This window comes from Dysidea avara, chromosome 2 (assembly GCF_963678975.1).
Source record: "Dysidea avara chromosome 2, odDysAvar1.4, whole genome shotgun sequence".
In the NCBI taxonomy this organism is placed as follows: Eukaryota; Metazoa; Porifera; class Demospongiae; order Dictyoceratida; family Dysideidae; genus Dysidea; species Dysidea avara.
Window position 1 is genome coordinate 24,697,736 of NC_089273.1, and position 13,133 is coordinate 24,710,868.

At 37.2% G+C, this 13,133-nt stretch overlaps 1 long non-coding RNA gene across 2 annotated transcripts; it reads left to right on the forward strand.

The window, feature by feature from the left end:
- Positions 1–11,123: 11,123 nt before the first annotated feature.
- LOC136246920 (uncharacterized) lies at positions 11,124–12,565 on the forward strand. 2 transcript variants are annotated; one of them, XR_010696923.1, is made up of 7 exons: positions 11,127–11,653; positions 11,699–11,839; positions 11,886–11,936; positions 11,997–12,081; positions 12,136–12,182; positions 12,268–12,290; positions 12,345–12,565. It is a non-coding gene; the product is annotated as an uncharacterized lncRNA (long non-coding RNA). The 2 variants fall into 2 exon arrangements; XR_010696922.1 differs by having other exon boundaries at positions 11,124–11,653; positions 12,136–12,290; positions 12,345–12,564.
- Positions 12,566–13,133: the final 568 nt, after the last annotated feature.

Consider the following 13,133-nt stretch of genomic DNA (forward strand, 5'->3'; position numbering starts at 1 on the left):
TCTATAGTTTATTCTGTTCTAAAGTTACAAAGTTTTTGTGGTAAAATATGCCATTATTGTTTCCCACCCATGCACAATTTGAAATATGTATAGAAAGGTTTACTTTTTCAATACTTTTAATTTTTTTATTAAGGCTCTACAGCACAAGTATGAAGGACTGTAGGACACCCGGTCCTACATCCTGTTGAAATTTGTTGTGTTTGTAAAGTTGGAGACAGGAGAAAAAATCCATGACTGGAATGACCTAGGCAGCTGCAGCCTCAAACCTGCAGCCATCCGATTAATGCTCAAATTCTTACAGGAGTCTGCCAGGCAGCCAGGATGTTAAATTTCATATATATGTATCCATAGGAACTCTAGAGAGTGACTTATTATCTCAAAGTACCCCAGGTGGAACCAAATGGACATTAGTATATTTATAACAGCACAAATGCTGAAGGTCTGTAGGACACCTGGTCCTACACCTTGTTTAATGTTGGTACATAAAGTGTACTATTCTGTACAATGATTTTACATGTTAATAGGCATGATACTTAGGGATAGATCAATTGACTGCCATGGGTTACATGCCTATGCAGGTCATTATTCTGAATGGCGGGTTTATGTTTGAGGTACAATTTGTGTAAATTTTGCAAATTCTTGATCCACTAAATTTTAGTTACATTTGCAGAAATTTCTGTTGTAGACTATTTAGATTATATATGAACTCGCAAATATATACTAGTATCACTAATGTTTAGTATCTATCACTGAATAATATTTGAAACCAGCCTACAGTATATAATAGCAACTCAGTATATTAGTGCATATCATACTATATAAGCATTGTTCTTATTATATATTTTAAAGCTATTACTGTGAAACATCTCTAATTCAACACCTGTATCTAATCCAGAATATCTCTGTCATCTGACACCGTTTGAGGCACCAATGAAATATCACTTTATCTGTTTGATATTGCTTGATAATCCAACACCCTGAACCTGAAACCCCTCTGAATATTTCTAGATCCGCCACTAACAGCTATTTTTACTTTGACCAATGCTGTAATATATATCATATAAATAGCTACATATTCAAATTGTGACTGAATTTTACGGCAAGTGTGATACGTATGAAAACCATGGAGTGTTAGTGCCTGACTTGATTTTACCATATAATTCTCACTTTAAAGCTTCTTCTTTTCATGATATAATTGTTGGGTTACATTGTGTGTAATAAACAACAATTGATGTCACTTTATCAGTTACATCATGATCAGTCATAACAAGTATGAAGCCATCATGAGAAACTATCATATGAATTTGTATAGTACTTCTAATGTTAAACATAATCATCAGTGACAACGAGTCATTAAATTGGTATTCAATTTTTTATGCTTCTAGTGCTAATGACAAATCATGTTGTTCATGGATAGTATATCAATGGCTTAATTAGTGTGTTTCTATTAAGAACAAAAACATTCATTTGTAGCTGCTTGTCACCATGCTTGTTAAAAACAAAGTAAATGGACACCCTTAGTCTTCTCTGTATGCATGCATGTCTGTGTAACAGTTAGAACATATGTACCTTATATAAGACTGAGTAGTTGCATGGTTCTTTGCTTTCTGTTTCATCAACTATTTTAAAACTTTGCATTTTATAGACTATAATGTCAGTCTTGGGTAACCGGACATTCTTTTCTTAGATGCAGTGCTACATATTTAAAAGATCGCTAATCTGGATGTCATACATTGTTCTTCATAGTATTTTCACATTGTATTGTGATTTTAAGAAGTCATTGAAATATTGTATCAGTGTAATTCTCATTGTAAGCAAGTAAAAGCAATAGAATTTTATTCTGATAAGTAGTATACTGCCTGACTTAACTACTAAATCCTTAGTGTGTCAGTCACATTTTGATAGTAGCCACTAGCTACATTCAGTGTAAAAATGAAGCATGCCAGATACATCAAATAGGTCCCAAAAGTGAAAAAAAAGTCATGACCTAGGCGGGGATTGAAACCAGGTTGGTTATGTTAAGGGAGGTTCACAAATCGCCACAGTTGTTTATTTGTGGTTTTGACAGGAATGTTACTCAACTTTTCAGTGATCCTTCCCTTCACCAGTGCCTTCATTGTCCTATAAAGAGTGAACAAAAGCATGTATTGATTTGCTACAACAACACTCGAGTTTCCAGATGATGGGCATATAATTTTGCAAAAGTCCCACGTCGATATATGCTTTGTATGCCAAGATATGATGAGCTAAAAGTCATGTTTTAAAAAGGTGTGCACAAAAAGGTACTGAGTAGAAAGAAAAAAATATGCCAACATGTGGATTCGAACCCACAACCTCTTACACGCTAGTCAGCGCTTCTACCACTTGAACAGTATGTGCTGTGGTTTTCAAAGGAATGTTGCTCAAGTTTTCTCTACACCTTTGCCTTCTACGCGCTGTAGAGAATGAACGGAAGCACGCGTGAACTGGTGATAACAAACTTAGAGTAGCTGGATGATGAGTGCTTCAATATCAGCACAGATTATTTTGGTTTGCGCCTAGTTTGGTGAGTAAGCAGTGTGACGGTTGGACGGACAGCATTTTAGCTTTATATAATAATAGATTGTTTGCTCAAAACTTTGGCAAAAGGCCACCTTGCTGTATATAGTAACTTCATGCATACTTAGGTCTACATTTTGTACTTCACATAATGTACATGTGGTTGCTTAGTGTGCAATACATACAAGTGTGTTGCAATGGAATTGATAAACAGCACATCACAGCAGACCTAAAAAAAAATGAAACCATCCACCACTGTATAATTATGTATATTCATCAAGTTTCATTGGGGAATATCACCCGATACATTGTTAGAATTTGACACCGCAAACATTAAACTTGGTAGCATGGCAACCAGGAGACAAACTGTCTAACAATCTTACCTAACACATTAGACAGGCTGCATTCCATTATGTACACTAAAGTGTCAACAAAACAGGAAGACAATATAGAACCTATAGAACCATTTTTCCTTCCTTTCCAAACACAACTGTTGTATTGCAAGTCTTAATACAATGGATGGTGCCTCTTAATTACAAGTACAATTAATCAGTACCACCATATCACCATCAAAATCCATATTGGTACAGAACACTAATACTATGCATTTTGTAGCATTGTACAGCTTAGCATTGTTACATTAGAGTACTACATAGCAACAGTATAATTATAGCTAGCTACATCCTATGGCTACTGTATTACCACAAATTATGGCCAATCTCATCACCACCATATTAGTCACCAGAGTAGATAACATCATAGCCACAATAAATGCCTGTTTCAAGTATTCATAGTTTTAACAGACATCAGCCTTTGGTGTGACAATGCATGTGCGACACACAACCATGCACACACCATCAATTTTGTGTGGCAATATTTTTTTATAATTATTTATATGATGTGTAGACTCAGTAGTATGCCACGCATCATGGTGTGGTGATGCTAAAACATGAAGTTTGTGTACCCACACGTGGAACAAGTTAATTTGCTTTACCCATGCAGAATAACATGTGACAATGTGCAAAAATGTTACAAGTGTCAGTATGTGAAGTAAAGTGGTAGTTTGTGATATCATAAATGCACAACTTAGCTATATTCAATCATATATCAATTCTACAAATCCCCTGAGTGGTGTATTATTGTACATATCTAAATCTTATGATTGTGTACATTAGTTGTTAAGAATCCCTACCTAGTTTTATAACTATGTAATCTCACCTATACACACTATCTCCAAGGAATACATACATATACAACTGTAACAATAGAAATAGTTGGCCTCTTCCATTCATAATCAACAAGTCATTACTTAACAATTAATTATGGGTTACATATGAAGTAATCACTCATGATCAATACTATATTATATTACACAGCTTGTTGGCAATGACGATGTTATGAGAGCACTTTTTAAAAATGAAGGGTGCAATGTAGCTAATACACATGTGGGGGCTTCAGATGTGTTTATTATTAATGATGCAGTGCATTCCTTACACAGCAACACAATGTAGTACTCTGTGACTGACACAATAGGAGATGTATGGTTTAGTCAGGTAGTATAACACTTCACTATATTCTTATCGGAATTTACAATTAGAATTAAACTGAAAGATAGTTCAGTAATATTCTAATATAATGCAAAAACACTATGTAGACCAATGCATGACCAATCTTTTACATAGGCATTGCATCTAAAGAAAGAATAATCACCCCAGACTGACACATTACTCAAAATGCATGGCTTCAAAATAGTTGATAAAATGCAAAGCAAAGACCCTATTACTCCGGCACTCTTAGAAGGTATTATTCTGACTGTTACACAGACATGCATACAGGGATGAGTACACCAAGGATGTCTATCTTTACTCCAATCACTTTAACCATATATGCATAGCAAGCATAGTGACAAATTACAGATCTAGAGATGAATAAACCTTTTGTTCTTGATAGAAACACAAAAGCCATTGATCATATACCCATTCACATTTTGTCATTTGAACAAAAGAAACTATATTATTATTTATACCAATTTAATGTCTCATTGTACATACATTATTATTGTAATATCACTGATGATTATAAAAGGACTATGGATTCTCATGATGGCTTCATATTTGTAATGACTGATGTAACTGATAAGGTGACATCATTTGTTGTTTATCACACACAATGTAACTCAACAATATATCATTGACATGATGAAACGAAGAAGCTTTAAAGTGAGAATTATATGGTAAGATCAAGTCAGGCACTAACACTCCATGGTTTTCATATGTATATACACTTGCCGTAAAATTCTGTTACAATTTGAATACGTACTAGACATATTAGAAATTTAAAATAAGAAATAGGGATCGCTGAAAAAAGCCACGAAACAAGAAGGGATCACTGGGGTGGTAATGTAAACCACAAATCCCTATTTTGACTTTTTATACTCAAATGGAGCATTTAGAGTCAAAATAGGGATTTGTGGTTTACATTACTACCCCAGCGATCCCTTCTTGTTTCGTGGCTTTTTTCAGCGATCCCTATTTCTTATTTTAAATTTTTAATATGTCTAGTTTGTGTACTTTTTTCCAAATCCATATATGGATTATAAGTTAATTGGCACATTAGTGTAGTAAGCTAACAAAGATTCCTTGGTTTAAAAGGCTAACTCATTAGATATGTTAATGCAATATTAATTTTGTAATCTATGATAAAGACTGTATTTTCATCCTGATTCATTTGTACACACACAAAATATAAGGCAGGATACATTAATTCCTAGTCTATACTCAGTGTTTGAGCCATCATCGTCACACTTGGTACCATTGCTGAAAACACACTGCTATATGAGCTAGCTACCTGTCAGAAGAATTACTGATTGTGCACCTATCATACAGGAGACAGTGTTGATGACGGCACAGGAGACTTGAAGAAGAACAAGATGTCTTAGGTGTTTATTCTAACAGAAGGACAAGAATGAAACTCTATGATACAAGTTATAAGAATGGTAACTGTTAGTGTTATAATTCCTGTAGAGTCCAATTTTTTTTTCATAAATTTTCACGTGATATAACGATGCATACATCAAGCACGTACATTATAGGTGTAGAGTTGTCTAGCAGAATAGGTAGTGAAGAGATAGCTATACATTGTAGCTGTAGTGCTATTATTGTAGCGATGACGCTTTACAACACCTTTATATAAATGCACGTATGAACAGGGCTGAATACAGCAGCAACATTGTGAGTTGGTATTAATCAAGCTAAATAGGAGATGGCTAGGCTTGGCCAAAAAGTCTTCCTATGCCGGTGTCTGCATGTACAAATCACAATGTCACTACCAGTGGCCAGTGGCATAGCCAGTCTTACATGATTACCAGGGATTTGGCAGTCATTACCCATACATGCAGGAGTACTTTAAACTAGCATATTGAGTTCAAATTGCCAGGACTTAGACTGGGCTCTAGCCCTGGAAAGCCTAGGTGTAGCCTGCTAGCAACAGTGTGTCACAAAGTGGAACACCATAGCAGGGCCGGAGGAGGGAAAATTGAGTTGGTCAGGCCATTGACTATAATGTTGAAATTGCTACTATATACATGCCAATGAGAGAGGAGCTGTTGCAGTGTGTGAAGTGCGAAGCACGAGTATTCTAGGGGGGTCTGGGGGCTGCCCCCACAGGAAATTTTTGAAAATTAGACACTCAGATATGCAGTTTTAGTGATATTTCACTGCTAGCTAGCTATATAAATATGCTCAAGCCTATCTGTTGTTCTGCAGACTTTCTGTACTATCTAAAATTGTAGACCTGACATACAGGGAACACAGCATGAAACTTGCTGTATGGTTCATTTACTTATAGCTAGCTAGCAATTAGAAGTTCAAGGGGAGTCTGGGGGTGCAACCCCCAGGAGCTGCAGAATTTTTACCAATTTAAAGGCTTGAAAATGCCTTAAAATTAAAATTGATGCTAAATTTTAAAGTAAACTAGGTAGCAACTTGCAACTTTCCCCCCAAATTTCACAGGGAACCCATGCAGCATGGCCCCCTTTAGCTAGGATACAAGTACTATACAGTGAATTCACACAGCTACAATAAAAAGCTACACAGCTACAAAAATACAGTATACTATATACTATACTGGTTTGTATGAAGTGAACGGATCATCACGTAAATATACTGGTGGACAGTCACGAGACCAATCAGTATTCGAAAATGGCGCTATGTGGGTGAGACTGAGTTTGCTCAGTATCTCGACAGGACGAGTGGGTAGTTGAAGAGGAGTGACTTCTACTCAACATCTCATCCAGATGGCCACCATGTAATGTATGGTACCGGTGTACAGCTTCTTGCCGCAGAATGAGTCATCTGGTCATTTCCGCGCCCAGTAAAAGAAGCCAAGAGAGACAAGCCAAGGAATGCTAATGATTATTTTATGAAGATTGAATTTGATATAAGTGTGCTGGTTTAGAATCAAAGAAGGCACCTGCCTTACACGTGATAAATGCCAACTGTCAGCACACGTGATACTGTACGTAGAACCCACAATCATTTCTGTACAAAACGATACGAATGCTATGCTGTACTGTAAGGTAATTGGAGGTACTATACGTGTAGTTCTGTGCTTTAGTTAGGCTGAGAAACTAGGTAACTACTCGTGTCATGCATTTTCAATAACATCTGTAAAATGTACGTAGCCACATGTAGATGTGATCGTCCAAAGATTGCATGAGAGTAATATAGCTCGAGCTGGTCAACTAGTTGGTTCAACTCCAGATGATTGGTCCGGCTCAGGCCTGACCAGCCGGACCGTTTTCACCGGCCTTGCATAGGTATAGTCAGCAAAGTCTGGTTAGCATGCATGTGGTCATGGCTAAATGTTTGCAACTGTCAATGTCACTAGCTGATCGGAGAGTGTGCTAGAATATGTACACAGTAGCTAGTTACACTGACATAAGCACAGTAGCACACAATCCTCCCATATAATACTGTCAGGCTTCACACTCTGTAAGTTGTTTATGACATGGATAGTATACCATATGGGAGGGTTGTTGATGATATGTGGTTAGACCACAAAATATTTTTAAATGGTAGGGTTGCAATAAACACCCCACCCAACCTTTTTTTGCGTGTGAAAAGCAGCATGATATCAGCGCTACCATTTATCTTCCACTTATAATGGACAAACAAAGCACTCACTGTGATGGCTAGAAAGAAGAATAAACTGGATGCGCGCTTAAACGGCTTCTCGTAGCGAAGACGGGCAGCTCACTAGAGACCCTATTATGGCGATCTTGTAACTACAGGTAAAAGAGTGCTGCACAACTTCAATCTGCCATCTATTATTATTATTATTATTATTTGGGGGGAAAAGGGCAGACAGCAAAGCTGATTAAGCCCAAACAATCACAAATTATAAGTGCTGTTCAATCAAGTTTGAAATGTAGCTAGAGTGTTCAGTTCAATTAGGTGCGGTGGCAGTGAATTCCATTCCCGGATGGTTCTTGGAAAGTAGCTTGTCATGTAGGTGGTGGTGTTTGTTGGTGGTACAATCAAGTGAAACGGATGATGATGTCTAGTGTGTCTGGTGGTGAAATGAATGTATTCTGGTAAAGATAAGCCAATTCCTCCATGCATTATTTGATAGAACAAATTAAGCCTCTGTTGTTTCCTTCTCTTCACTAGGGGTAACCAGTTGAGCTGTTCCAGCATGGCACTAACACTACTGTGATAACTATAGTCAGATAGAACCCATCTAGCTGCACGCCTCTGAACCTTTTCTAAGATCTATTAACGTTATAAAGACTATAGTTGAACAATATGCATCCCTGAGCACACAAGATTCCGTAATTTTGTTCTTCTACAGCTTCTTCCGTATACGGAACAGCAGGCAATGGCGAAGAACTTAGAAATTTATCGAGGTGGAGGCCGGTTAGCGATCGGGTTAATTAATGGGTCATGGACATGCGGAAGGACTCAGTGAGTAAGGCTGTGTACTTTTTAGCTATCACAAAAAAATGGAAGCCTTGGGCTGTACACGAGTGAAACAAAATAATAATAATATTATGAATAATAGCTAATATGAACAATTCGCATAAAATTCGCAATTTTTGAATGTTTCTAAATTTCGTCTAGATCATTTTTACTGCTATATCACCATTTGTCTGAGTTCAGTGTTTGATAATAAGCCATCTGAGTATTGTTTTGTGCTCGAGTCTGCTTTCTAAGGCTGGTTTTAGGTGACTGCTCTATTAGGATTTTCAAAAATTCCACTGTGATCCCTATTATGAACCCACTATCGTGGTTCATGATAACTATGTATTTATATGATAAAATTATATTATAGCATTCTGGCATGTCATGTCAAGGTAAAATACCTGTGGCAGTAGTACTAATTGTGTATTTGTACATCCACTATAACTATCAATTACTGTGTCAAAATTTTATTCTGTTTTCAGCTGTATGTTCTACTCTTTACAAATGAAATACAGCTGAAAAGTGCCACTACAATCAATCCACTTATTCTCAAATATATGTAAGAGGTGCAATACGTCCATTATAAGTGCGATGTCTCAAATATAAATGGTGCGATACAAAATTATGGATACTTTATCCCATTATAAGTTCTGCAGAGGTTGCTAGTTATGAAACAGCGTGCAAAGGAAAGAGGGATAATCATTTTGTTAAATCTTGACATGCATACAGTTTGTGTGATTGAAATAGAGCATAAACAAGCCATGCAGCACAAGAAGCCATTGATGTTTGAACCTCAGTAAAATTAAAAAATGAAGGAATCAATTGCAATCCTGTAGTGTTTGGTAGAAAGATATCAGTCAGTTAGTCAGGTACACTAAACAACGATGTGCACAGTGCCCTTCCATATTAAGTTGCTTACTGTTAATATCCTTGTATATAGGTACAGTATGTATGTAAGGTGCAACAGCAGTCTGTGTTCCACTATTGGGGCGGAATGTGTACTGCAAACCCTAAGGTTTTGCAGTACACATTCTTTAGCCATGTATGCACTGACTAGTGGATTGAGGATTCTACATTGATTTTTAAAAGCACAAAGCGAGAAGTTTTACTGGGATATGCTAAAAAGCCATTGTAACAAGTGGCTATATCTAGCAAATATGTATAATATTGAGAGTTGACATGTAGTTATGAATTTTGTAATGTATTGTGGGTTTGGTATGTACATTCACCCACAATGTCTGCGCACATATTATGTGAACATTCCCTGCAAAACCTCTAACGTGCATGTTATTTCCTACCAATACAACTGGAAGACGAAACACAAATAAAATCTGCACTATACATAATTCCTCCCATGTTTGGTAATAAGCTGATCGTTCATCAGAGTAGTATATATTCATTGCTGGATATGCACAAGCAAGTGCAAGGAGAGTAATTCTGTTGTGTTAGTGTACTATAGCTATATTCCTGGACCAAGAATAATTAATGTTGGTCATTTCATTCTATGTGAATCACTACAGGATATTTGTATGCACTTATTAGTAACATGGGATTACGTTAGTTGACTAAAACACGTTGAGAACAATTTTTGATGTATACTGTCCAATGGTTTCATTGCACAGTGACAGAAACAAGGTAATGTTGGCCTATAGCCAAATGTAGTCTTACATCCCATACAGTTTGTGTGGTAATAAACCATCTGGTCATTGTTGTACATTCTGTGACCACTGCCCATGTAAATGTTGGCAGACCCACTGTGCACTATATGATGACAAATATTCTTCACATTCTAAATGCAACAAACTATATAGTTAACAATCTGTTTGTACAAAGTTTGAAAATGCTATTGGAATACTTGATTTCCCTACACAGAGCTCTCAAAAGTGCTGGCAAAGGAAGGTGTTTATGGTTTGTTAAATAGCTGCACTGTCAACAATGACTAATACATTACCAAGCTGATCACACAAGATGGCTGACAAGATTAGTACATTATTTTTTTAGCACACAACAATACGGTAATGTAATATTCCAAGTCAAAGGATCTGCAACAAGATATCAAACGGTATATTTAGCAAGATACCAAACATGGCAATGATATCAAAAGCAAAATATTCAGAAAAGTTGGACCACAAGACGTTCAGTATTTGGAAATTCTTCAGAAGGTAAAATTTCACACCTCAAATCTCTATAAACTGTACAAGAGTCACAAGGACACAGGGCATAGCACACACGATGCTGCATATATGGAAGCATGTATACAAGATTTCAGATCGGAATTTCAACAACATTTCAAAGCTGTGTGAAATTTCAAAGAAGTTGCAGACCATTCATTCCAGGTGTTCACAGAAGTATTATGCATGGCACTCCCATCTGGCATGCAAAAACTAAGCAAAATATTAGATAGCTAATTCTCTTGTTCAGACATTATGGTTTAGGACAACCACTGTTGAGCTTGGTGATGTATTTCATGATAAACTGAGTCACCCAGAGAGGGGGGCAACTGGGGCAGGTCTCAGCTTGTTTGAGGTGTGTACTGTTGGGTCCGTATTGCTTCTGGGCATTCCTGATGGCAAACCTTTATCTGCATTCAGGTAGCCACAATGATCAGGATGAAAATTCTTAAAATACTGTATGAATACTGCATAGCTATACCTGTAGTAAACTTCTTTGTGATGTATTTATCATTCTTAGTGGTAGTCTCTGCTCTGTATATAAGCTCTGTGCAAGCGACTTCCAAGTGGTTGCTACGCTGATAAGTAAAGCATACAGGACATCCAACTTGAGGACATCTGACACTCGGAGATACTGTACGACACGCTACATTATATATCGCACTATCCCTCGGCTTATGACGAAGTTAGATATATGGTCAGGAAACAGACGCAAAGATGTTTAAACAGTCATCAAATTAGACCAGGTCAAACGTTCCATCCAAAAAGTTCTATTTAATTATCACCATATCACTCACGTGAGGATGTCATAACTAGGCAACGGTACTTTGAGGCAGCTGCTTCTGTTAACAACCATTGAAGTTAAAAGTTTGTGTAGCTACCTACGCAAAGAGCGAGGCTGGTAAATGTCTGGTTGCTTCATGGTCGGTGGTGGTGAAAGACGGTCGGAGCTACGCCGGCATCGACTAATGAATACCAGCTGGGGTTTGTTCACTGTTTCCTGTAATTGTTTAACTGTTACCTTTGTAGGCAACTACGGACTTTATTTGTCGTCCATGTGTTGATGGCTCGTTTGTGCTAGTGCCTACTATGCCAAAGCCGATTATATGCCTAAGTCGAGTTGCCATTCACATTTACTGGGCTCCGCCGGCTCGGCGTGATGGATGACAGGTTGGTAACACTGTGCTACTTGCTTTAGCTTATAGTTTTTATGTAGACAAGGTGGCAGAGAAGCAGCAGTAGACAGAAGTGACAGGATAGAGTGATGGTACGTACAAAAGTCTCTCTGAGGCCGAGTTCATCAATGGTCTTACTCTATCCTTTGTAGTTCCAGTGACGTCGACATAGCATGCAGTGATAGACTGATACAAGTATGTACTGCTACAGAATTGATGGTCAGACTACCAAACATGGTAAAAATTGTAAAATATAATAATGTGTAATGTATTCTCAACTTTAATTCACAGTCGGAACACTATAACTGATTTGGTGCAGTCATACAGACATTATTGAGGTATGTCCATATGTATGATGTCCATATGTATGTACTGTACAATATATAAAATACTTATTGACGGAATTATACGTTGCTGCTGAAGGATGTTTATTACTGACAACTGTGGTAAGAACATTCTTTATTGGTTTCATTTGTTTACAGTATCATACTACCCTATAGACTTGCAACATTGGTTACAGAAATAGGAGAAACTGATGGTTGCAGTTCCCATGGTTACCGTTCATCTTCACCACATTATTTATTTCTGCTGGATTAACAAGACTTGAAACCCTGGAACAATAATTGTAATTGATGATATTTCAAAATGTACATTTCTAATTGTAACAGTATTTAAATGGATACAGATCATACCACAATAACGGTGTGCGATACATACATTAGGTAAAATGGTCAGTAATACACACAGAGAAGGGTGTGCTCGGTGCGAGGAGGCATATCATACACACTTTGGTGTGATATGCAGCCAACTGTTTTAACAGTGTGGTCCTCAGGTTTTCTAACTGCTCCAATTGTATAACAGGTGACTGTTCTATTAGAGTGTTTCGATCTGGCTAATATCCTTGACATTTTGGAGAAAAACTTTTGACATTTTTAACACAGGGGATATAGTTAATATCCCATTTAAGTGGATTTAAATTGTGTATATGTGTGCTGGGTGCAGTAGCCAAAGTCACCTCTGTCGTGCAATCTTAAATTCGGCCACATGTGAAGCTCGTGCAAATCAAATAGTTACCTATATTGAATTCAAAGTGCGCCCTGCTACTGTCAGAGAAGCCTAAATGCAATGTAGCTACATGTATTCGGGCAAAAATCAAGGTGCGGTCATTATGCATGTATCTATTTACTATTGAACGGTACCTGATGCTCTCAATGTTCATGAAATAGCTTTGAATTCAATATAGGTAACTATTTGATTTGCACGAGCTTCACATGTGGCCGAATTTAAGA